The 26,885-nt window shown below is 47.9% G+C and overlaps 1 protein-coding gene across 13 annotated transcripts in view; it reads right to left on the reverse strand.

Annotated features, from left to right (window-relative positions):
- The window catches only part of SBNO2 (strawberry notch homolog 2), a 123,778-nt gene extending 101,307 nt beyond the window's left edge, over positions 1-22,471 (reverse strand). For 6 of the 13 annotated variants that reach the window (XM_039515207.1, XM_039515213.1, XM_039515214.1 and 3 more), the window contains exon 1: positions 8,322-8,475. The gene's annotated coding sequence lies outside the window, so the exon portion shown is untranslated. The other 7 variants (XM_039515216.1, XM_039515209.1, XM_039515221.1 and 4 more) reach the window with 6 other exon arrangements.
- Positions 22,472-26,885: the final 4,414 nt, after the last annotated feature.

Below are 26,885 nucleotides of genomic sequence, written 5' to 3' on the forward strand. Positions count from 1 at the left end.
AAGGATAACATCAACGTGAAAGATACTAAGTATACTGTATGTGATTAAAATGGGGTCAATGTAGGGCATGCCCGTACCACACAGTTTATGGCACCCTGATCTCTTGAACGCTCTGGACACATCAGAATGTACCTGAGATACATTTATGTAAAAGCACAGATTTTACACTACCCTAACTCTGTAAAGTTTGCATTCCCAGCATATCAGAACTGTGCATAGGCCTGAGCAAGAAAGCGGTAAAACCTTCCTCACTTATTACCTTGGCTGTGCAAGTTATTAGAAAGTCACAGCATGGCTGTAAAGAATATATTTGGCAGATTCACTGCTCGAATTGTACACTCAGTAAACAAAGGGGAGAAAAGTTGAGATCACTTCCAAGTTTCTTGCCTTCTACACAGGCAAGAAGGTAGTGAAGGTAAAAAAAAAAAAGCAAACTTTAATTCTAAAGATACAAGTATCCACAGCACGGAGAGGAAAAGCGTCACCTTTAAAGGAGCCCTAACCCCACCTCTTTGAAGCTCAGACCATACTGCGGAATCAAAGGCACTTGTTGGGAGGGAATTTGCTCCTTTCAATGAAAATATCTGCTCTTCCACAATTCAGTCAAGCCAAATGATAAAGCCAGGTGGGTTTAAATTAGTGGTGGAACAGACTTAATTACAAGTGCCAGGAAAAGGCTCAGCAGTTGGAAAACAACACACCCAGAGAGAGGCCTCCTGGATTATAAAAACAGGAGGCGATAGAAGTACAAACAATGAACCCTATTTGACAAAGTCATGGCAAAACTTAAACTGCCGGAGGACACTAACGGAGAAATTGCACTCGGCAAAGAAATGTGGGTCTAATTCAATACAAGCCGCCACATTAACGCAACACCGTGGCTGGGAATTTAAATGCACAAGAATCGGGAAATCTCTCTAAAAATAACAACTCAGCCCCTTTGCACAACTGTAGCCTTTTATATCACTCAGTACATTGTTAAAATGTCTCAATCTATAATGTACAAAGCAGATGAGTTATGGTTGCTGCGGGAATCTTTGAATGTCTTGACTTGCACATTTACATTCTCAGATACAACACTGCATTATCAGCTTCTCCTATTGAATTTTCTTCTGTTTAAAACAATAAATGGAGAACTGGCTGAGCATACATTCAAACAAACATGCTATGTGAGGCTGTAATAAATTCACTTTGTGCATTTATTTGAAGGCGTAATCACCTGTAGTCTGCAGGGTCAAACAGTGAAATAAACTCACCCCTGAGTATTTTATTTCCATCCCTACTTGGACATTACAAAAGGGCTGCCAAGCTCATGAAGAGGGAGTAATGGAATTGGGGAACGAACTTCTCAAGAAGCACCACAGCATTGGAAGCTAGGACTCCTGAATTCTTTTATTTGCTTTTCCACTGAGCCTGGTCTATACTCGCAAGCTATATTGATAGAATTATGGCAGTTAAAGGTGTGTGGGGGGGGGTTACCAACAGAGTTATACCAGTACAAGTTCTAGTACAGATGCAGTCATACCAGTATAAAAGTGCCTTATACTGGTATAGTTATTCCTCCTCCCACATGGAATAGGATTACCAGTGGAAAGCTCCCTTATACAAACCCTTGCATCCACACTGGGAGGGTTGTTCCACAACTACACAGATAGTAACTAAAGTGGTACAACTTTCTAGTGTAGGCAATTCTAGTGTACAAATGACTTTAACTTTGGGCAAGCCACTTAACCCCTCTGTGCTTTGGAGTCTCCAACTGTAACATGGATATACTATCACAAAAGGTTGTTGTGTTACCTCACTAATGTTTATGATGTGCTTGGAGATTCACAGGTGAAATGCACTATAGAAAGGCAATAATAAATATTCGTATATGGAAATCTAAAAAAGCTTACTTCTGAGTCTTGCTGTTGACGTAGGCCCCCAGAGGTTAATCCCCAAATTCCCCAAGAAGAAGGCAAGAAGCTTTCTATTCTGCCCCATAAACTTAATAAACTGAACATCCCAGTAAGATTAAGCAGTCCCATGCTTCAGCTGCTTTATTGACAACATACACTGGAGAGGAACTTTGTTATGTTAACCCAAATGTGGATATATTTTACATTAAATCTTCTATAGATACTTTCATTTCAAGACAGCACAATACAACTTTATTGCTGCTGAGTTATCTGTAATTCTGACCTCATTTGTCATTCATTCAGCTTGCAGAATGACATTAGGACATTATGTTTCATGCTTCCCCAGACCTCAGTTCCATCAGCAGAACTGTCAGAGCACCAATTCACCGTTCAGAGTTTCATATTTCTTCCCCACAAAGGACTCGCTGTAAAGCACAGTCTCTCCCTTCACTCACAGGCTGCCTTGACTTTAATGGTTCGACTTGAAATTCAAACATTTTGTTTACAGCAATGGAATATTGCTTAAACTAGGACTCAAATACAGTCTTAGGGTAGATTACTTCAAGTGAAGCACATTATAGGGAGGGAAGCGGCAGAATCCATCTATCAGAGCCCTTTTATTTGGTAGAAGAGATAAATGACGTATTTCTATTTCCAGGTAGAAAAGTCATTCACAAGAAAATGCCTCCCTCCCCCAACTCTGCCAAGAAACTCAGAACATTTCTGTGGAAACCTATAAACCACCACATATACACTTGGCTGTGCTCTGAAATTTCAAAAGGCACAAAAGGTTGTACAACCCCTATGAGAGAGCACAAAGAGAGGCTCAGGCAACATGGCAATGTGGGTAACTAAGAGCAGCGGTACGTTCAACCGAGCAGCTGACACATCAGGGCAATATCACCACTGGCAAAATGCATAAAGTGTCTTTAACTTCAATGGAGTCGTACCTGCTCACGCTAGCTGTGTACTCCATCCTGCAAGACAACATGTAAGAAGGTCATAAATAATCCTAATACTTAGCATTGATATACATGTACAGCACCTGGCATAATGAGGCCCCAATCCTGATTGGGGCACCTGGACAGTACTTCCATCCAAAGGACTCTAAGTGCTTTACAAACATGAATTAAACCACAAAACATACCTGTGAAGTAGGCATATATTATACCATTCTATTAATGGGGAAAACAGAGGCACAGAAAGGGAAAGTGGCTTGCCCAAGGTCATACAGTAGGTCAGTGGCAGAGCCAAGAGACAAACCCCGGTCTCCAGATTCTCTATCCTGTGACTCAGCCACAAGACCATCCTTACTCTGCCTCGTGATCCAATCACTACCTAGGGAAGTAAGGGAATTAAGTTAAGGTATATCTACACTACAGCAGCACAGCTATGGGGCTGCAGGTGTGCTGCTGAAGGCCATAGTGTAGTTGCTTCCTACATCGATGGAGGGGTTTTTCCATCAATGTAGGACAGGTAATCTACCTCTCGGAGAGGCAGTACCTAGACTGATGGAAGAATACTTCCATCAACCTAGCCACATCTGAACCAGGGGTTAGGTTGATCTAACTATGGTACTTTGAAGTGCAAAATTTTTCAGTCCTGAGTGAAGGTCAATCAAAGTTCTAGGTGTACACCAAGCCTCAGAAGGAGTGCATGGCGTCTGTCTAGCCCAAAAGATCCTGGCCCCATGTGCAGCCCTACCAGAGGAGTTATGAATGCTCCGATTGACCCCATCACCACTCCCAGTGGAAAAAGCTGTACAAAGACATCAAAGCTTGCCTCCTTACTAGTCATAAATACATAAACATATCACTTTAAGCTCGTTTAAGGCTGGCTCAACATGTATTTTGCTATGTCAGTCTATTTCACAGTAATATGTTTACAGTTCTAGATCATGTTACCAAAAAGACTGGAAAGATTTTAAATTTTAACAAATGTTTCAAAGAATATAAACCTCTCTTAATTAAGCCTAGAAGGCTTTCCTGACAGATTCAGACTCTAGTGATTAAAATCACAACTCAGTTTTCACTGACTGCACAGTTAGCTCTTTATTACAGTGTTACTGTTCAAAAAAACATTAAACTTGTGTCAGCATTTCCATTATAAACCATTTCAGGAGTCTATAACTTAGCCATTTAAAAAGACTACTCCATGCTGAAACTTGCTGTACAAGGTCCCCGCCTGGGAACAATTTTGAACGCACACGTGTCTAAAAAAATCTTTTCTGTCCATTTATACGTTAATGTAAAGAAAAGTATCTTACTGAAACAAGATGAAAGTAGCTCCAATTTTTAAAGCATGTGTCAGTGAGGTGTAATGCTCTATACTGCCTACAAGTTACTGGTTCCTTTTGTCTCCTGCCTCAGTCAGCAGGGGCTGGGGGGGGGTGTGCGTCCACAAGATGATGCAGCCTTTGGGAGAGGGAATATCTCAATGCTCAGTAGTGACCCAAAGGGAGTCCTCTCCTACTCAAGAGTGGGGAGCATAAAGCGTGGGAAAAGATGGAGGACTCTATGGATTTGACAGGAGGTTAAGGACTCCTGGGGGAAGGAAGGGCAAGTTAGTATGTGAAAGAAAAAATGTCATGGCAGCTCAGCAGGTTCTTTCAGAGCATTTTTAAAGGGACAGTGTCAAATCAAGACCTAGTTACTTAAAAAAAAAAAAAAGAGCTAGAAGTAGTGTCAGGTGCTATTCTGGCTCCGGAGTTGTCCTGCCAATTTTTGTGAATTCACAATAACATTTTCTTGTTTTTATAAAAATCCTTTTCCTATCGCTGTTTGATGTCAGAAAGCCCACATAAAACACGATACCAGGTACAGGCAAGTGCTGTCAAGGTAAGCAAATCGGGAAAGAGATTTTTTTCCTTTTAATTGTTAGTCACCTCAGGTGTAACAATACTAGGCCAAAAAAAAAAACCCCAAAATCCAGGCAGAGTGTTATTTTTAATGGCTATTAGCCAGGATGGGCAGGGATGGTGTCCACAGCCTCTGTTTGCCAGAAGCTAGGAATGGGCGACAGGGGATGGATCACTTGATGATCACCTGTTCTGTTCATTCCCTCTGGGGCACCTGGCACTGGCCACTGTTGGAAGACAGGATACTGGGCTAGACAGACCCTTGGTCTGACCCAGTATGGCCGTTCTTATGGTCTAAGTTGATGATAATACCAAGCAACTATAGCTCTGCCAGCCCTATATTATTCAAATATTAGGAAACTAGAATGCAACTATTAAACTTTGGTGCTCTAGAATAATGCTGAACGTATGTTTCCTTTAAATGGTACATAAATATAAGAAAAGTGCAAGGTTTCAGTAATACAGCTTTCATAGGGGTTTGACCACCAAGCCGTATAGCTGGAAAGTATTATCTGGATGAGAAAACTGATGCATAAAAGCTAAGTGATTTGCCAGGGGTCCTACGAAGAGCAAGAGACGGGGATGGGAACAGGTCTCCTGACTTGGCATCCTATCCACCGGACTTTGTTGGAAAATTACTTCTTTATGGGATAAATGGACACACACAGTACTCATGATATTACAACCTACTTTTCCATCAAATAAATACAATACAGACATCTTCCATCAACAAGAGCCTGTTTTGGCATCCCCTGCATGCTGACTTGACAGAACCAACCCAGCTACGCAAGAGGGATCTGGAATCCCTCCTGTCTCAAACGCTTTCAACAGAACTGTTAACTTAAAAATTCCAACTGTAGGGCTACATTCTCCCTCAGGTTAGGCCTGTGCCACCCCCTCTGCCACACCCCAGCCCGAAGACAATAGGATTGCACAGATACAACAGAGGGCATGTTGTTGCCTGCAGAATTTACAAGTGATGATGTTGCACAAGCCAAAGAGAACCCAAGGAAACTTTCAGAACCCTTGGTGAGTTTGCAGGACTGGAATTTAGAAAAAGCCATCTATTTTTATTGTAAACTGAGAACATTTGCTTTAGAATCAAAATAAAAGTAGAACCTAATTCCATTTTTTATAGTCTCTTGTCACAGCAGAACCCTGCTTTAAGCACTGAACTGATATTTAACAACATTAAGATCCAAGTATATAGGTGACCACTAGCAGCACTAGAGTTAAGAACCTGTCACAGCACAAACTCTATTTTTCCGGGGCTATGAACTGGGCAATTAAGATCAGCACCATTGTGGGCAAGAACTTGACATTCTAGGTCTCAGCGCAGAACAGATTTCTCAAGTGAGACACTCACTGGTTTCTGTCACTTTAGCCTGTTCCCCATGCAAACAGTTTTTTATTTTGGGAAGTAAGTTTTACATGGGATTAGAAAAGCCTGGTCCTTGCCTCAGACTAGGAATTAACATTAGAAAATTTTTTTCAAGTGCATAGTAAACTTTACTTATTTTTAAAAACATTTTCATGCTAGAAAAATCCAGGGTGCTGTGAAGTAATTACATAGAAAAGGCTGATGGTCTAGCCATCAAACAGGGACAGATTCTGATACCCCTACTCACACCAAATAATCCACGAATAATCACATTTTAGTCCTTCAGTCTACTTGTGGAGTAACATGCTACTCAGCCTCACAAAGGGTGGAAGAATCTGACCCATAATGCACATAAAAAGGGAGTGTATTCATAAATTCAGGAAATACTTTACTTCCATAAGAGATTTCCTTCTTGTTCTTCAATAACATCTAAAAACAACCAGGCAAAATTTAACAGAGAGGCATATTAGCATGTGGAATAGTCTCCTAAGGATTTGAAAGAAGCCTTGCTATGCAAGTCATTTAACAGGAAAGGCCCCTAGAGAATGTATGTCAGCAGAAACAGATAGGTAGATAAGGCAATAGGTCTTTTCCATCACTAACATTGAAGTAAAAAGCCACAGAGTATTAGAGAGCCTCTCTTTCCCCACAACAAAAGGGCTAGACTTTTAAAAAAAATGAATTGTTTTATTTAGCTGTATAACAGAAGCAGCCCCATCAGGATTAAGCGGAGGAAGGGTCCATTGTATTAGGTGCTGTACACGCAAATTGAGGGTTAATCTGGACAAACTACCTGTCCCCAAATACTACCAGGGGACTCAGAACACCAGGTATTACACCTTAATACAGTAACCAAGGTCCTTCAAAGGCAGGCCAACATAACTCCTCCCTTCCTGTCCCAAACTATCATGTGGTATTATGTTACACTCTTTAAGAGTTCTCCCACTGCACCCCAGAAGTGATTGCATTTTAACAACGGGTGAGATGATTCCTGTAAAGGCGTTTTGGATAAAAGGGGCTATGTATAGGTAGGATTATCTTCTACAGTACCTGGGGATGCTTCAGACTAGATATCAATCCAGATTTCTCAGCCCTAACTCTAGGCATCATGACTAGCATGGGTAAGCCAAACCTTTGGCCCACGTAGGTAGTTGCATTGCTTGGACTGTGCTTCAGGAAATGACTCAAACAGCTACACCTTCAGGCCTGTCAAAACTCTGACTAATAAAGATAACTTGAGGAGGAATAGCCTCCTTGGAGGAACTGAGGAAACCTGAAGCACTGTCCCCTCCTTTCCAGAAAAGAGAAAGAAATTAGGTAATGGACAGGGAAGAAGGTGCAGGACAGAACTCTCCCCACCCCACACCCACCCAAGAACTGATCCTGGGGAGAGGAACAGCAGAGAGACTTGCCCCCCACACAGCTCCCTAGAGACCCTGACCTTAGGGGGGGGAGGAAGAGAAACCTGGCCCCCACTTAGCTTCCCTGAACCCCCGGGATGGGGGGAGGAGTAAGCAAAGAGCCCTTCCCCCACATGGTTCCCCAGAAATCCTGACCTGAGAGAAGGGGGGTAGAAGCAGAGAAACCTACCCCACCCCTGTGGCTCTCCAGTGACTCTGACCCAGGGAAGGGAAGCAGAGACCTGCTCCTCCATGGCTTCACAGAGACCCTGACTTGGGGTAGAAGGGCAGCAAAGGGCCCTGGCCCCCCACAGCTCCCCAGAGATACTGACCCAGGGGGAGGGGAATCAAAGGCCCCCCCACCGCTCCCCAGAGACCCTGACCGGGGGGGGAAGGGGAAGCAAAGGGCCTGGCCCCCCCACAGCTCCCCAGAGATACTGACCCAGGGGGAGGGGAATCAAAGGCCCCTCCACCGCTCCCCAGAGACCCTGACCGGGGGGGGGGAGGAGAAGCAAAGGGCCCTGGCCCCCCCACAGCTCCCCAGAGATACTGACCAAGGGGGAGGGGAAGCAAAGGGCCCTGGCCCCCCCACAGAGACCCTGACCCGGGGGGAGGAGAAGTAAAGGGCTCCCCCACAGCTCCCCAGAGACCCTGTCCGGGGGGGAGAGGAAGCAAAAGGCCCTGCCCCCCCCCCACGGCTCCCCAGAGACCCTGACCCGGTGGGGGGCTCCCCAGTCCCGGCCCCGCGGATCTCTCCGCTCCCGGGGGCAGCGGGCGGCTCTCACCTGGTCCCAAGGGGCGTCGGGGTTCAGACTCCCTCCTAGAGGCGGCTCCTCACTTCCGGGTTCGCGCCGCCGCCGCCATCTTGGGAGGCGTATTGCGTACACGAACTTCCGGCCCCCAGGCCGGAACCGGGGGGGGGGCAAGGGAGCGGGGGTAACGGGAGGGAGCCGCCACCTACCTGCCCGCAACCAACCCCAGTGCCCCCGCCCGCACCCCGCCTCCCCAACCCCCACCTACCTGCCCGCACCCCCCCATGCCTCCGCCTCCCCAACCCTCACCACCTACCACCCCCTTCCCTAGTGCCCCTCCACCCCTACCCCCACCTCCACTCCTACCCTGCTACCACCCCTGCCCCCAACCTACCACCATCCCTGCACTGCTTACTGCCCCTCCGCCCCCACTTCTGCCGCCACCCCCTACTGCCACCCCACTCCCTGCTCCTACTGCTGCCCCCTCCTACCTACCAGCACCCCTGCCGCCACCCCTGCTACTTCCTCCCCAAGTGATACCGCCTGCCTGCTGCAGTGCCACAAGTGTCAGCTGCGGTATTTGGGGCTGACATTGCAGAGAGCTACCGAGGCTGTAGGAATAGTGGGGGATGGTCTCTTGCTCTTTTCCCCCTGATGCTGTGGTGTGGGTAAGAACAGAGGAGACGAGACAGGACTGCTGGGTTCCATTCCTAGCTCAGACACCTCACGCAATTTGCTTGCCCTGGGTGCATCTACACAGCCAGTCGCAGAGCCCGGGTCTGTGGAGATGTTCGAGCTCTGAAGTGAGGGAACTGGGAGGACTTCGGGGCCCAAGCTCCAGCCATCCAAACGGCTGCACTACAATTTTCGGTGCCATCACATGAGCCCAAGTCTGTTGGCTGGGCTGTGAGACTCGCTGCTGCGGGGATGCACCCAGCGTGCCTCGGTTTTCCAACTCGCAAAACGGGGCTGGCGATAACCTACCTCGCGAGGTAGATAAGCCCAGTTAGAACTGGACCGGATTTCCAGGGACATCACAGCGGCCGAGCTACAGTTGCTTCTGTCCCACACAGACCCAGTGTTCTCGTTCTGTGAATTGACAACAGATATGCTGAGTCATTGAACTGAACTGAAAGAAACTCTCTGTTCTGGAAACAAACCCAGCTACCTTTCCAATGGTCTCCTTTTTTGGTTTCCTTCCTGGCCCTTGTGTTGGATCTTTGCCACTTTTAATTCCCTGGACACCTAGACAAAAATAACCCCCGATGGGCTCCTGCAAAAAGTGCATTCCACAGGGCGCTATTTTTATGTTGGCATTAACTGTTCTAATCCAAGCACAACAATGCAGATATCCCACTTTTGCTCCATCTCTTCAGCTAGAAACTACCAACAGCCCAGAACCACTGCCATCCGCTTGGCCTTTGCCATATCAACGTCCAGTGCGATAAGCTAGTGAGAAGAAGGGCTGCGAGCATGAATAAAACAGGCGGGTTCCCAGACAGTGTGAAACAAGGAGCCTCTGTGTGTGTGTTGTGGGGTCAGGTGTTGGTTTACTTGCTGTTGTGGTGAATGAAAAGGCTTTCATGCCTGGCAGGGTCCATGCGTGCTGGTTGCCACGTTCATGCTACTCTCAATGTGGAAAGCCCTCCTTTCCCCTATGTCTGCAGCCTGTTTTTGCCCAGTGTTCACTAGCCACAGCCAGTAAAAAGCTCACCTGGCTCCACCCATGTTCCACCCCAAGGCCCCCTCCTGCTGCTTGTGGCTAGTTGCCCCAGCCCAATCAGGCTGCCTCCTTTTCCGGGAAGCCTGCTGGGTGGAGCTGGGGTCTGGACTTGGGGTTGCTGGGGCTGCCCAGCGCTGGGGGGCCCTCAGAGCTGGGGCTGCATTGCCTGCCACTCCAGGGCTGAAGGTGCTTGGGTGGCCTGAGGGAGGAGGGGACTCAGGCAGAAGGGCCAGGCCAGGCCAGGGACTAGCCTCCCCGTGCCCATGCTTCACCCACCGTCCATGACACAGAGAGAGCCTAAGTAGATGAGTTCATCCATTTGCAGTGTTTCCCTGTAGAATGTAGATACCAGTGAATGTATCTTGCAGGTTCCCCTCTCTAAGTCCAACAGAGGATTTGAGTCTGTTTCAGAGCCACCTAAAGGGCTTGGCTCTTTAGTTCAAGTGGTCTCAGCTCATGCTTTTAGTGCTGAAGGGCCTCAGTAACAGCCATCACACCTACTAACAGGGATAGCCCATCCCAAACAGGAGCCACTGACCCCCACAACTGTGAAACCCCAACAGCGACAGCTAAAATGAGGCCCAGCTTCCTAGCATCTGGGGTCCCCTCCCCAAAGTCATAACAATGATTGAAGGGATTCTATATAAAGTTATAGGGTTTTCTGGACCATGGTCCCATCAGCTCATATGTTAAGCAGCTGGGTCACCAGGAATTCTTCCAAATAGGTTCAAGGACACTAAAAAAGGATACCGGAAGCCCTACTGAAATTCTCAAACCCACACCCTAAAACAGGAGGGGTACTGAGCAGGATCAGTTTAAGTGGGAACCCCAGCAGGAATAACATCCCTCTTGTAGAGTTCTGTTCAGCCACCACCAAACACTATCTAACAGCCACTCTATCGCCATCAAAAGAAATTAACTTCAAAGGAGGTAAAGAGAACAAAAGGATTTTTTATCATAACAGCCTTTGAGGAAGCCAGCCTGCCTCCCACTCATCATCCTGCCTGGGAGTCCTGAGTGTGCATTTAATTAAACATGCTCAGTTGTCTATATGTGCAATTTCCTTGACATCTGTTTCCATTCCATATCTTCGGGGGTTATGCGCCCAGATTTTATTGAGCTGGATTTTATCCAGAGTTAAGAACAACAAAACATAACGGAACTTCTCAACTTCCTTGCCTCTCCCCCACCACGTCAGCTTCCATACAGCCCTTGTTTTAACTCCAAGCCTGTTCTCCCACCAGCCCGGGGAAGTGTGTGGGACAGTGGGCTTGGAGCCTATCAGCTCTGTTCCCTCACCAGCCACTGCTGAGTGACACAAAGCCCCCGCTCCTATTCCAGAAGCAGAGCGTGCCACCTGCAGAGCATTCTCCATCCCTGCCAGCCCAGAGTGAGAGACACGGCCAGGGGGATCAATTCACCTGAAGCAGGCACAGCCAGATCAGAAACTGTGCAGTCTTCCCCCACACACCATCCCTTGCCAATATACCCCGCCAGGGGCGGCTCTAGGTATTTTGCCGCCCCAAGCACAGCAGGCAGGCTGCCTTCGGTGGCTTGCCTGCGGGAGGTCTCCGGTCCCGCGGATTCGTCGGCAGCCTGAGGGAGGTCCGCCGAAGCTGCAGAAACAGTGGACCCTCCGCAGGCATGCCACCAAAGGCAACCTGCCTGCCGCCCTCGTGGCGACCGGCAGAGCGCCTCCTGTGGCTTGCCACCCCAGGCGTGCGCTTGGCGTGCTGGTGCCTGGAGCCGCCCCTGATGCCCCCAGCCCATCTTGAGATGACCACTCCCAAGAATAGCCAGCTTTTCAGTGCTAATTAAAATGTACGGCAGATAATAGCTGGCTAGAATCTTGCGTTATTCGTAGCAGTTGCTCCAGAATTCACTGCCCCAACACTGTCCCATTGCAGCTCTCCACACTGGGGAAGTTATTCTGGCTACATTCTGCTTGTGACAAGACACACGAGTCTAGATCCCCAGAGGGAAAAGGCTTTGAAACTGACCAGTTCACATTTTAATTGGATGTTGAAAAACAGTAAGTGAAACACTCAGAAACTGAGCATGATGTTGCAAAATGGTCCTGGCACCCCCAACCTACCTTTCCGCATTCTCCCGCTGGGATCAGTTTAAGAATTGGACTTTACACTCCTCCCTTTAAACTATCAGCGTCAAGAGAAGATTCGTTTATTTCTCTCTCTTTCTAATAACACCTAGGATGATTCACTTATTTTTCACCAACAGTTGTCGTGAGCAGAGTGCAAGAAGTAATCCAGAGGGTGACTTTCCCTTTCTGTTTCTATATGTATTTATGAAAGGCTCAAGACATCGGTATCTTCAGGGCACTTTCACTTTCTGCGTCTAAGACCCAGGCACAGAGTTTGTTGTGCTAGGGATTCTAACGCGGCTGGCGAATGTTTATAGCCAGTAACTTGGTTCATTTGTCTGTGATTACATCAAAACAATTTCAAGGCAGCTTCTGGCTTTGTAAAATCTTTTCTTTCCAGGACCAAACATGGGGGCTGTGACTGTTAGACCATATCCCTTTAATGTGTGATTCTTTTCTGGTCCTTATGCCACACCCAGTGCTAGTGCTGGGATATTTGAGCACCTTAGAAATATGTTACAGTACATGATTCCTTGCTAGACTGCAGATCTCTCCCCACTGGTAGCTAGGAGGACAGGCAGTGAACTGCTTCTGCTTTAAGAATGCCAGCTGTGTCCCTTGAGAATGATTGCTGGAGTCTGTTTGTTCCGAGATGTATTTTTAAGAGTTTAAAGAGTCCCAGAGCTCTTTAGTTTAATGTAATATAGAGATGAATAAATATATATACTGGAAGCACAAATATTAAAGTCTACTCTGCAATGAAACGGTCTCCTCCCATAATAGACAATCCCTAGGCAGCTGGTGTGCTGTGACCGCTACTTATGACATTCAACATAATCACCTCCCTGTTACCTTGGGTTCCCCCCGGCTGTTTGCTGTATTGGTCTGATGTCTCATCTTATACTCAGAGGTCGGCAACCTCTGGCACGCAGCTCGCCAGGGTAAGCACCCTGGCGGGCTGGGCCAGTTAGTTTACCTGCCGCGTCGGCAGGTTTGGCCAATCATGGCTCCCACTGGCCGTGGTCCGCCGTCCCAGGCCAATGAGGGCGGCGGGAAGCCGCGGCCAGCACATCCCTCACCCGTGCCTCTTCCCGCAGCCCCCATTGGCCAGTGGGAGCCGAGATTGGCCGAACCTGCCGACGCAGCAGGTAAACAAACTGGCCCGGCCCACCAGGGTGCGTACCCTGGCGAGCCGCGTGCCAGAGGTTGCCGACCCCTGTTATACTTGATTGTGAGGCTCTCTGGGCAAAGGCCATCCTTTGTTATGTGTGTACGTGCAGCACTTAGTGCTGATCCCTGGGGCCTGATCCCCAGTTGTGGCCTCTAGGTGTTACTACCGGGCGAATAATAATGAATAAGAAACTACAGTGGTTAAAGAGTTAGACTCTGAAAGGTAAAATCTGTGCAGTCTCCCCCACGAGGAGTGGAAGAATCTGGGACCCCTCCTCCCACAGTCCCTCTCCCCCACCTTCACCAGCACAGGAGATCTGATGTACTTCATGCATCTTCACATTTGCAGCCATCCACCACAAGAAGAAAACTCAAGCCCAGGCCACCTCACGGGCTTCTCCTCTGTTGCTGGGAGGGTCAGAGATGTGCTCCAGATCCCAGCAGCTGTGAGGAACTGCACATTCCACTGAATAGTCATTTCATCTTCATCGCAAGTCGGTTCGCTAGAAGTTCTTCTTCTCCCTTGTGGTGAGGGCGTGTGTTACAGCTTCCTCCCCTGACTCCCACCCCTTTCTCACTGTACCCACCCTTTCAGGAATTCAGCCCCCCCAGCTGGTTCGCTCCCCCAGCACTCAACACCTAGCCAAGTTCTTGGGCACCGACTTCCTTTCTCTCCAGCCCTAGCCCCGTTGTGCTTCCTTGCTCCATCTATGTTTCTGCAGAAGAATGGAGGGAGTCTTCAGGCCGGGATGAAATTAAACTGTCCCTGAACTGTCCCTGTTAATCACAATGGGCAGATTAGGAGGTGCTCGTTTCAGGAATGTTAATGAGCCCCATTGACAGTAAGGACATCATTCCCCGAGGGCTGGACATATAAATCAGTGAGTGGGTTAGGACAGAAAGGCCCTGGAGTCCAGAAGGTGTTTCTAAACTCTTCAGCCTCGCCTTTTCGGAGATCAAGATGAGACCAATGAGGAGGGCAGATTGTTGTTCATCTGTCTAGTGTGGGATTTTTACCCTTTCCTTTCTCGGTAGCATCTGTCAGGGACAGGATATTGGATTAGATGGACCTGGGGTCTGATCCTGTCTGACAATTCCTACATGCTAGAAATTCACTGCTCAGTGGCTTTTTGGTTTTGCCTTCAAGAGATCTGCCGTATTTTCTGTTCTATTCTGTGCCGAGGTCTGCTCCCACTGGGGTAACAGGAGTGGGGAGCAGCCAGGGAGAACTCCCTTTCTCTTTGCCTTGAGAGAAGGGACCCTGTCCCTCAGGCAAAGATCAGTTCTCAAAATGGGCTATTTCATGAATACCCAAAATCTCTGGACTGTGAAATGGCCTGACAGGAAACTGTGGTCCTAGGAAATCTGGGGAAAACTCCTGAGGGAGGCCATCAGCCTTTCTGCATGACTTCGCAGCTCTTTGTCAGATCTATACAGAGAGGCTCAGAGAGACAAACCAACAGGAGGGTGTAATTAGGAGCACTGGGGTGAAATGGTGGCATCGCTGATTTTTTACAATGATTATTGGGAAACGCTTCCTTACGGGAAGAGCCCTTAAGTGATGGTGAAATCTTCCACATGGGCGTGATGGAAGGACCCCCGTTGCTTGCGACATCTGAAACTGGACTGGGGCCAAGCACTAGGGAATGTGCTGAAAGGGACTGTCATGTGCTGGCCAAGAAGAAATGGGCTAGGTGGAACCACAGAGTATCTTCCAGCTCTATCTCCTCTGCTTCTGTCATGCACAGGGGAGAGAAACCTGTGAAATAGACAAAGGCCAGTTGCATGGGGGTAGGTTTAACATGTGACTGGCTTCAGCAGCACCTTCAAGGGTCATGTCCGCTGTCAGGGAGGTAAGGATACTTGCCCTGTGTAATCCCGATCCTGCCGTCCTTACTCCGGTGAGTCGTTTGCTGTAAGGTCAGGCCCTTAGACCCGTTGTGTCAGGATGAGGCCCAACCTCTGTCACACAAAGCCAGTTCCTGTTTTTTCCACAGCCTGGAAATCCCCTGACTTTCCATGTGGGTGAGGAGCAGTAGGCCCAGCTGGCTTTGCTCCTCCCCTACCCTCCTCCTGGCTCTGGGAATGAGGCATCTGCAGAGAGATATCAAGGGGTGGCCCCAATCCAGACCTGCAGTTAGGCTGGGTTCTTGTTTCACGAAGGTGGGTGGGGAGAATCCTGCTCAGAAGGACCCACAGAGACCTAGGGCTGCTTTCTCAGACTGCACTGCAATGTGTGTGAGAGAGACGTCAGCCGCTCTTTGATACCTGGGCTGGGGGAGGGAGATCTTCCCTTGCGCAGTGTGAGATGCGGGAAGGTAACACCAAACCGGCCCAGCAGGTTCCTCTCCAGACATGTATAATAAAAGCTGTTTAAAGCTTTCAGCAAAGGGTTTCAAAAGCTAGTGGGAGAACTCCATCTGTGGCCATCCCCCAGCAAAGGCACTTTCAAGGAGATCGGTCACTGTCCATTCCACAGATGGTGGAAGCGAGACCATCACTTGTTAGACCACGAGAGACTGCGGGGTCCTGCCCTGGGCTAACCATCCCCTACTGGCTTGGAAATGTTGGCTTTGCTGCTGTTCTGTGATGTGCATTGCCAATAGAACAAATGGAGGGGGAATGGACAGCGCAGGGCATGGGGACAGTTCACTGCCCAAGTCATCGGTGACTGAACATTGTTCCCATTGGATGGCTGTTTGGTGCCTTGAGTGACATGAGTTTGTGGGGTCTCATTCCAGTTCCCAGGTGTCCAACTCAGTCATTGGTCCCCTTGTTGGTGATTTAATTGGGGATTGGTCCTGCTTTGAGAAGGGGGCGGGACTAGCTGACCTCCTGAGGTCCCTTCCAAGCCTGAGATTCTATGATTCTATGATATTCTATGATCCAAAGCCTGTTGAAATCAGTGGATCCAGCCCTATGGCACCAGGGTGAGGGATGGTGTATGGGAGACTCCAACGCTGGCCTGACATTGCTCTTTGGATAATGGGAGGCCTCCATTCTCCATGGCTTTAAGGCAGCTCCGTTCACTTCTGGGATTTCCGGCAGTTAGTGCTGGACATTTTCCTGTAAGTGTGTAGCATGCACCCACTTGGGAAAGTCCCATAGCAAGAATACCAGCATCAGGACAGCTGCATCACAGGCTACACTGGGAGCCTGACACCGCACTGTCTGATGGGGAGAGGGACAGAGAGGATGGCATGGCATGGCTTCACTGGGGGTGGAAGGAAAGCTTGTTTCCTGCCAGCTGGCAGAAGGGAGAAGACAGACAGGGAGTAGAATGCAGCTGACGCAACCCAGATAGGGAAGCGCTATGGAACTGCAGCCAGAGCCATCGAGGAGCTACCCCAGTCCTGCCTCCCTGCTCAGGTTTCTTTGCCATGGATTGTTTTCAATTCCTGCTTCTGGGAATCCACCCCTCTCTCTGGGGAGGGGAATCACGGCACTCACCCGAACTGGGGTGATCGCTTGCCAACTCTTTAGAACTGGTGTCAAATAAGGAGAAAATCACACATGGCTTTGTATGGTCACGAGGACGTTCTGTAGGCAGCAGCCGGGGAGCTCTGTGCAAATGGGAGCTGTGGGCTGTTCAGCGGGTGACTCTGTTCATAATGACGGCCCTCTGCATTCCCTGCCAGCTAAGGATCTCCAAATCTATCCAGACAGTCATTAATCCTCACGTCCTCCCTGTCTCAGGCATCCTTACCCCAGCATTCACAGATCAGGAAACTGAGGCACAGAGAGAGGAAAGATCTTGGCCTTAATCATGTGGCAAGTCAGCAACAGGCCTGGGAGTAGAACCCAGGAGTCCTGGTGCTCTTCTTCTAACCACTAGACCAGGGATCAGCAACCTTTGGCACGCAGCCATCAGGGAAATCCACTGACGAGCCAGGACGGTTTGTTTACCTGCAGTGTCTGCAGGTTCGGCTGATCGCGGCTCCCACTGGCCGCGGTTCGCCATTCCAGGCTAATGGGGGCTGCGGGAAGCAGTGGCCAGCACATCCCTCGGACTGTGCTGCTTCTCGTAGCCCCCATTGGCCTGGAACGGCGAACTGCAGCCACTGGGAGCTGCGATTGTCCGAATCTGCGGATGCTGCAGGTAAACAAACTGTCCTGGCTCGTCAGCGGATTTCCCTCACGAGCCATGTGCCAAAGGCTGCCGATCCCTGCACTAGACACACTGCCTCCCTTCCCAAGGGCACTGCTTTGGGTAAGACTTGGGCCTGGTCTACACTACAAAATTAGGTCAACACAGACATGTCGCTGCAAGGTGTGAAAAATCCACCCTCCTGAGCATGGAGTTAAGCCAACCAAGTCCCTGTGTAGACAGCGCTAGCTCGATGGAAGAATTTTTCCATTGACCTAGCTACTACCTCTTGGGGAGGTGGATTACCTGTGCTGACAGGAAGGGTTCTCCCACTGGCGTAGGTAGCGTCTACACTGCGGCTGTGCCACTGTAGCTTTCCATTGTAGACAAACCCTGAGCTAATGGTTCCATTAAAAACCTCAAGACACAGGGGTTTAGCTCTGGCCCCTTTCCTTCCTGTATTAACAGTAATACCTCTGTGAAGCTGGGACTCTGCCTGGAAGTTGCCAGCCAAGCAGAGAGCCTGGGTCCATCTCCCATCACTGCAGGCCTCCTTTTGCAGCTGACTCTTTACTGCAGCACGATCTTGTGCTGGAGGTGATGCTCACTGATGACATTTGCCTATAGAGATTTTGGCTGCTGTGTGCGCGCACTGGGGCTGGGATGTACAATGTCTAGCTGCAGGCCCAGGGACACTGCTGCAACCAGCCATCCTCTCAGCTGATAAGGGAAAAAACCTGGCCTGATGAGAGATGGCACAAAAGTGTGTGGTAGGATTGCCTATTACCGTAATTTGGACTGAAATTAATCCATATCGTTTGTAATATGGCCTTATTCCCGCTCTAGGAATATTTTTGGGGCAGGTCTATGGCTTGTGTTAGGTCAGACTTAAATGATCACAATGGTCTATTCTGGCCTTAGAATCTATGGTCAGATCTGGGTGACTGCACCTCTTAAATGGCAGTAGGGTGACTCTGCCTCTCATGTTGACTTTTAACCTAGACCCAGAGATGACATGACCATACCACCTAGGGTGACCAGACAGCAAGTGTGAAAAATCGGGACGGGGGTGGGGGGTAATAGGAGCCTACATAAGAAAAAGACCCAAAAATGAGGACTGTCCCTATAAAATCGAGACATCTGGTCACCTTAATACCACCAGATTTTTGGGTGGTCAATTTGAGACATACATACTTAGGGCCTGGCATTCAGAAGCAGTGAGCCCCGTGACTCCACCTGAAGTCAATGGGAGCTCTTGCTGCTTGGCACTTTCTGAAAATTAGCCTGGGGAATCTCAAGCTGGGCACCCAAAAAGTCAGGCCCTCAAATCAGTAGCCATTTCTGAAAATGTTGGCCATGTGGGCCCACCAGCATGGTGTCCTGTACATGTGCCTGCACTGCCACCTAGTGGAAGAATGTTAACACTACCGGGAGCAGGGCTACAGGCTAACAGCAGATAAGGGGAATGGTTGCTGATCACCTGTCCTTCCTCAGTCCCAAGGGGACAGTGGGAAATTCTTGACACAACATGTGCTGAAGGAGATGAAATTGCTGCGGGGGATTACAGAGCCCACTGAGTAAATATGCCGGGGATCGGGTGGGCAGAGCAGCTGCAGAGCAAACGATTTAAATTAATAACGGTTACTGAAATACCCCTCCTCAATGAAATCCCTGATCAAGGTTGGGGAGATGGAGGGAAAACGACCTTCCAGTCCCCCACAGTGATACCTGCCAGGAACGTAAGGACGGCTACTATAAGGCATTTCATTGTCTAAATCAGCATGGCTCCACTGAAGGCACTGGCGCTACATCGATGGAGCCCAGATGAGGATCTAGCCCCATGTCATCCGGAGCTACAAAACAGCTGCCGAACCTCAGCAACACGCAGTCACATGACTTGCTTACATCCAGTCTCTGCCACATCCTTGGTGCCATAAGATTCTGAACTCCTCCGTTTCTTATCAACTTCAGGGGGAGTTGCGGGCACTCAGCACCTCACAGCTCTGGGCCCAGAGAGGACTTGTACTGGGTTGTAAAGTGCTTTCCCACTCCCTGCTTTACAGATAATAGTAACTACAGGTGGTAATACCCTGGTCTGCTAGCCAGCCTCTGGCAGTAGGCAGCGTTGGATGCTTCAGCAGGCAGTAGAACCTAGTCTAAGAAAGATGGGCCTGGGGCTGAGGGACTGGCCTAGTACTCAGGAGAGCTGGGTTCAGGTCTCAGGGGTTTGACCATAGGCCTGCTAAACCCAGGGTTGTGAGTTCAATCCTTGAGGGGGCCATTTAGGGAACTGGGGTAAAAATCTGTCTGGGGATTGGCCCTGCTTTGAGCAGGAGGTTGGACTAGATGACTTCTGAGGTCCCTTCCAACCCTGATAGTCTATGAGTATGGCTCTGCCACAGACTCTCTGTGTGACCCTGGGCAAGTCACATAATCTCTCTGGGCCAGATCCACAGAGGTATTTAGGCTCAGTGGAAGTTGGGAGCCTAAAAATACCTTTTGTGGGTCTGGGCCTCAATTCCCCAGATGTAAAATGGAGATTATAATCCTCCCTTTCTCCAACCCTTTGTCTATTGAGATTACAAACTCTCTGGGGGAGGGACTGTCTCTCACTGTGAGTCTATACAGTGCCTACCACAATGGGGCCCCAATCTCAGATGAGTCCTCTGGTGCTATCATAATACAAACAGTTATCATTACAAAGGTATTATTAACCCTATTTCACATGTAGGGAAACAGAGGTGCAAAGAGGGGAAGTGACATGCTGAAAGACACACAGTGAGTCAACAAAGAGAGCCCAGGTCTCCTGACTCCCAGTCATGATCTTGATCCACTCCACAGTTGTGAGACAAGAGGGTCTTCCTGACCCCTGCTAACAACCATATTACACCATGAAGCATGAGGATTTAGGAACACTTGCAACTGCGTATCCTTACACATGTCACGGCAGATGCTGTTCTTGATAATCTAAGCATCCGATTCTTTTTTAAATCTTAGTAAGCAACTTTTCTTAATGTACTGCAACAGATTCCTCTCTTTCGTCAGATCTCCAGATTAGTAAGTAATTAGCATGTAACTGCATAGGGATCCTTATCACTATTTTTGAGATCATTCATGCAGCTCTTTGAACTCATCCTGCTCAGCGCTTGCGTCCTCCCCGATATAACATGGGTAGTAGTGTCACTCCCCCCGGGAGGAGCCTTTTGAACACTGTAATGTCTGCCCAACTAACCCCTAAGTCTCACTACACTCAGGGCATGCTATGAAATGCTTCAGGCAACCAAATCATTAGATTGGCTTAAAAATCATGAGACTTTTTTTAAATTATATTTGGGGTACATTTTATTTACTTCTGTTTTTATAACATTTTCAAGCTTTTCTCTGCAAGCACAAAGGCTAGAAACCTACTTTTTTTTAATGAAAGCTGAGATTCTCATGTAGCCACATGACTCCCAGAGCTGGGATTTTAAGAATAATATCAAATAATCTGAGGCCCATGATAAAATAATGAAAGTTGGCAAGGCTGTATCACCCTATGTATCTATCTAGCTACAGATATCCATCCACTCATCCCTATGCATATCCTTCTAGCTATCTAATCTGAGCGGATAGATCCCTTACAAAAGTAAATACAAGCCAATCTTGCTTATATGGTCAAAAGCAAACCCAGTGTGAAATCTACTTGGGGATTTTAGAACTGGCTCTTAAAAGCCTAAAATAGTCTTTCACTCCGTCAAATGAAACTATTGTGCGTGTCAAAGTAGGGAAGATTTCAACATTTTTTCTTGCGTTTTGTAAACCACTGACCAGAAGCAAATGATAGCATCTGGAAAGAATGTGGAATAAGCAACACATCCTTAAAAGAACCACACAAGCTACATTCATCCCTGGTGTAACTCCACAGTTACACCATGGAAGAATTTGTTCCTGACGATATTTATTCTATACCCATCTTTGAATGAATGTTCTTCCTGGGTGCAAATCCCCTCATTAAAATATAAGCAGAAGGGGCCAGATTTGTAAAGATTGATTTCTCTGGGAGTCAGGCACGCAGATGCATTTGTAAACCCCACTAAGTGCCCAACTGCATCTTTAAGTGCATAAATACCTTTAAAAATCTGGCCCTGTATCACGTAGGTGTTTATGAAAATGTTACCCCTATTCTAACGCTGTTAGCTGTCAGCAATATGGTACTAAGCAAGCTACACAAGAACATAAGAACAACCATACTGGGTCAGACCAAGGGTCCATCTAGCCCTGTCTTCCAACAGTGGCCAATGCCAGGCGCCCCAGAGGGAATGAACAGAACAAGTAATCCTCAAATGATCCATCCCCTGTCACCCATTCCCAGCTTCTGGCAAACAGAGGCTAGGGACCATCCAACTCCCATACAAACACTCTCTCTTCCTGAGCTTCACTTTGCCAGCACACAAATTCATGGGATTCTGTCCTCTTAGGCTCCAGTTCCAAAGAACTTAAGCAGATGCATAAGTCCTACTGACTTCAATGCTTATCTTTAAGCACACGCCCAAGTGCTTTGCTCCAATCGGGCCTCAGTCAGCAGCATCCAAATGAACGGGCCACTCTTCATTTGGCTTAGGGGGACTGGAGGGGGGGTAGTGTTTTACAAAAACCCAGTAGGGACAGAAATGTTTTCAGAACGTTTTGCTTAAATCTAAATCCCTCTTTTTGTTATTGAAACCTTCCCCCTAGTGTTGTGAACTCAAATACACTACCACTTGGGCACTACCAGAGAACCAGGATATATATGTGTCTGTAACTGACTAGGAATCCACCATCAGGCTAGTACAGAAGGGGTGGGGGGGATGTGAAACTGACTAGGAACAGAAAATTAAACTGAACTGTATACTTTAGTTGCCTGTGCTGAGTGCAGTGAGAGAAACTAGGCAAGTTATTTCATCTCCCTATGTCTCAGTTTCACTATCTGCACAATGGGGGAAGAATGATACTGACCTCCTTTGTAAAGTGCCTAGAGATCAATGGATGAAAAGTGCTAGTTAAGAGCTAGGTAGTAATACTATTTACTCACAGTTGCATCCAGGGTGTGCCAGGCACTTTCGAAACACTCCAGAAGGGGTGGCTCGACTCCTGTGTTAAGGATCTCACAATCTAAGGACAAACAGATGGGGTTAAGGGGAAAGGGAACAACAATAGGCAATTTATATATGTCAACATGACTGGCTGAAGTGTGTCTTTAAGAGGGCTTAAATGTGAATGAAGTGGAGCCTTGTGGGAGAGGTCAGGAAGGTCAGACCATGCATGGGGGGCTGTATGAAATAAATTTTTTAAAAAATCACGAACTAACCTGGCATTTGTTGCCATTCCACTGACCAATCTGCTTGTATGCTCTATCCCTTTCCCCACCCTGTGTCTGTTTTAAATATTGATTATTATTGATTATTTGTATTATCATAATGCCTAGAAGCCTTGGCCATGGACTAGGACCTCTTGTGCTGGGCCTGTACAAACACAGTGAACAAGATTTTGATTGTAAATGCTTTGTGGCCGGGACTATCTATTATTCTGTGTGTGTCCAGCGCCTAATGCATCGGGGTCCTGATCTTGGTTGACCCCACAAACCAAACCATAAACATGATTAATGACAAGATAAGTTGGAGATTGCAAGAGAGGCTGACAAATGGGTGAGAAGGCTGGGAACATTATACAAATAATAGACAAACGGCATCCAGAATGAAAAGTAAATGTGATTTTTTAAAATGCCTGTATAAATAAGCTCAGTGTTATTAGTAACATGGCTAATAACTGCATTTGTCTCCACAGAATCCCTTTCATCTACAATGATGGCAGGTTGTTAATTACAATAGAAAGAAGAAAATCCACACATTTGAAGATCCTGCTGAATAAGAGATTTTCTTAGTGAAGCGGCACTCAGTGGGACTCAAAAATATTGGAGTAACGGTAGCTGTAAATAATCTTAAAGCAAAATCCATGTATCTTCTAAACGATATAACTTCAAAACCATGTCTTGAGATGGTAAGTTAACATCATTTCAGATCCTGTCTGCATTTTGCAGCTGTTAGATGTGTGAAATGTGGTTTCATAGTCATTCTCCAGACCAGACTCCAGAAACATTGATCCGCACTGACCCAAATGGAAATCGCTAAGGAGATCCCAATGACATATGAGCTGATGCCCCTGTATTAAAAGCAGCTAATCAATATCAAAGAGGTACAGCCAATCCCTTGGAATTTCCCAAGGCAGCCCTCAGATGACAGTAACTTTTGATCAGTGCTGGAGTTGAAGTAGTGACTAGAGGTGAAGTGCTCTGTAGCCTAGTATCAGCATCCTTGAGCCATCCGATCCCCCCTGCCCCCACCAGTCTCTTCTGATTGCTAAATAATGTGCATCACTAGGCATCAGTCTCTGAGCCAGGGTTAATCCACATGTTCATTGTTGTGGACATCAGGATAAAGATAAGGAAGCAAGTGCTTTGTTTTCCACACACACGGCTTTTGTCTGACATTATTGCGGTAACACTTGGAGTCCCAGCCATGGCTCAAGACCCCAGCATGCTAGGTGCTGTTCAGGCACAGAACAGAAAGGTGGTCCTTTCCCCAAAGAGCTTACACTCAAAGGACTTTATAAAGTAGTGGCACTCTAAGCAGTCATCTTGCTCCTGGCCCATCATCCCAGCCCTACAATGATACTGAGGGCTCTTAAGATCATCCAATTCCAGCAGCTGGTGGCTTTAAGAAAACCCCCCAAATAGTTTTCAGCCGTAGTAGTGTGTATAAAAAAAAACAGAGTAAAGTGGCACCTTAAAGACTAACACATTTATTTAAGCAATTTATTTAATAAATGTGTTAGTCTTTAAGGTGCCCCAAAATAGTGCGATTCATGGTAAAAATCATGCAAGTTGGCTGGCTCTTTGTGCTGCCCCAAGACCCTCAAACTTTCCTAACAAAACTAGCCCACCCACCACAGCCAGCAGAGGTAACACCATGTGTTGGGATCACTACAGCTCTCCCATGCTGAGAAGGGTCAGGCCAGGCAGTATGAAGACAGGAGACCTCCACGAATTAAAGAAGGTGCTGTAGGAAGTGGTGTGGGGGACGCAGCCTGGGACGCTCTTCCCGCTGTCTGTGCTGAATCAATGCTACTGTACAGGGCTAGGAGGCGCTTGGTTTTGAATGAAATTTAAAACCAAGGTCCCAAGCATGTGAAGATAATAAAGATCACCAGAAGCTTTTAGGAACTGTAGGGTTATGATTCATGAGCTCTCGTGTCCCAGGGCAGTTTCCAACTTAGGTAACTAACTTCTGCTGACCTAAATCCTTCCCCATTTGCATTTAAAATCAGATACAGAATTCTTCTTCACTTCCTGTTGTGTAGCATCGTATGCTGTTAACAAGCTGCTGCCTTCTACCGCAAATGTGGCTGCATTTCAGCCGCTGATGAAGCATTCCCTGCATGCATGCAATCTGTGGAGGGCGTTGTGTCGAAAGGTGTTACGCTGTTGTCATTATTATTATTATACTTTAATTATTTACCATCCAAGATTATCCCGAAGGGGGAATGGAGACAGTTAGACGCTGTGAAAAGACAGTGCCCTGAGCAAAATACTAGGCTGAGTGAGCTGGAACTGAAGCAGCCACATCAGGAGTATTTGGCAGAGAGTAGAGACAGCAGAGTACAGGGAATGGGCGGAGGTGTGATGTGAAGCGGGGAGAGACGGAAAAGAGGGATCAAGCTGGTAAAAAGCAGAAAGAAGAGGACAGGCCAGGAATTAGAAAGGCGAGGAGGGAAAGTGTATCCTGCTTGAGTGAGCCGCTGTAACCAGATCCCCTGCATGCATTGCTGAGGTTTTACACAGGTTAAATTTAGTACCAAACGTACAGCTCAGCAGAACAGGTTCCTGGGGAAGATGCAGCTGGACTTGGGGGAGTTTGCATCATGCTTAAAACAGGCAGTGCCAAGCCACTAGCCATTCCTAACAGGGGTGGGGTTGGGGGAGCAGCCTTCTCACCTGCTTTTCCCTTCTAGGGTGTTGGAAGAGCTGGACCCCGCACCCTGGAGGGCAGCTTCCCTGCAGGCGGCTGGGCCGAGGACCAACCAGTACAATGCCTCAGGAAGGAAGGGAAGGGAAGTGGGCCAGGCAATAAACCAGTGCTGAGAGGTACCAACTGGTGCTGAACAAGGAAACTGCCACATCGGGACACGCTAACGGTCCTTCTAGCTGGGACTCGTGTGGCTGATGCCAACTGCTCCTGAGCAGAGACATGCAACGCCTGCAAGGAGAGGGTATTTTTGTGTGCGTAATATTGTCAATGACCACAGGCAAAGTAAAGAGAGGGGCGGGGTGCCTTGGGGTGGGCAGAGTTAGGATGGTTTTGGCTGTTCGAGTAGGGAGGAGGGAGGTGAGATCCCTCTTCACCAGGGAGGGGTAAAAGAGAGGTTGTCAAAGGAAAAGGATTAGAGGGGTTTATCAGTGGGAGAAAGAATATGGGGAGGGCCATTCAGCTTTTTCCTTCTCTCACCCCGACTCTGTACTTGCCTGGTCAGATATTCTTACTTGAGTGCCTGGTAGCTAGAGGATGTATGGATGGACTCCATGGAGGCTGGGGTGCTGGTCGCACTGGTCAAAGCTGCCCTGCCTGAAGATGATCTTCCTCTTCCCTCCTGCTGCCTGTATAAAACCCTCACCTCAGCTTGCCTGTCCCTCACCTGGGAGCACTGGAGGAACTCATCCTGCTCCCGAGCAGCCAGCAAGTGATGTTTTCCGAGCAACGCGAAGCACTCTTCCATCCCAGATGACTCAGTACCAGCGCTCTCGCCCTCTCCACCTTCTTGTAGCTCATGAAGCCAGAGTGCCTGGCTCTCCCTCTTGGCAGGGCATAGACCAATCTACAGGCCACTGAGCCAGGGCACAGCAGTCAGAAGAGTGGAGGTCCCTAGGTTGTCCATGGAGGGGTTCTGGTCTACAGCGCCAGGCTATTTTAATTACATATGTAATTTACATATGTAACTCAGGCACATGATAAAGGACAAAAATCCCAATGCATTTTATTGGCTGAATCCTAAGGGCCTCATTCCTCTGTCATGCCAATGTAATTCTACTGACTTCAGTGGAGTTACTCCTAACCTACAGCAGCGTGAGAGCAGAATCAGGCCTTTAGACCTTACTTAAACAAAGCTTTCCCTGAACTGAATGGCACAAGGCTTTCAGCCCTGGCCTGAGAGTACCAACACTGACTGTGCTACTGAAAGACTTGCTGGCTGGCTGGCCGGCTGGCCATCCTATTTACACACTGTACCTTGATGTTATCACATTGGTCCCAAAGACATTTTAGGATGTTTATAGGACAACATTTTAAAAAGAAAGTGCCTTACAAGTGTGTTCCATTGTGCACTTATGTTCATATGCATAATTACTGCAACAGCATATGGGGTGTTTCAGATGGTGAGATATGCAGAGGAGAAGGCTCTCACACCAACAGTGGCCAGATTGTTTGGAGGAACAGATGAGTTCAATCT

This window comes from Mauremys reevesii, linkage group 26 (assembly GCF_016161935.1).
Source record: "Mauremys reevesii isolate NIE-2019 linkage group 26, ASM1616193v1, whole genome shotgun sequence".
NCBI lineage: Eukaryota > Metazoa > Chordata > Testudines > Geoemydidae > Mauremys > Mauremys reevesii.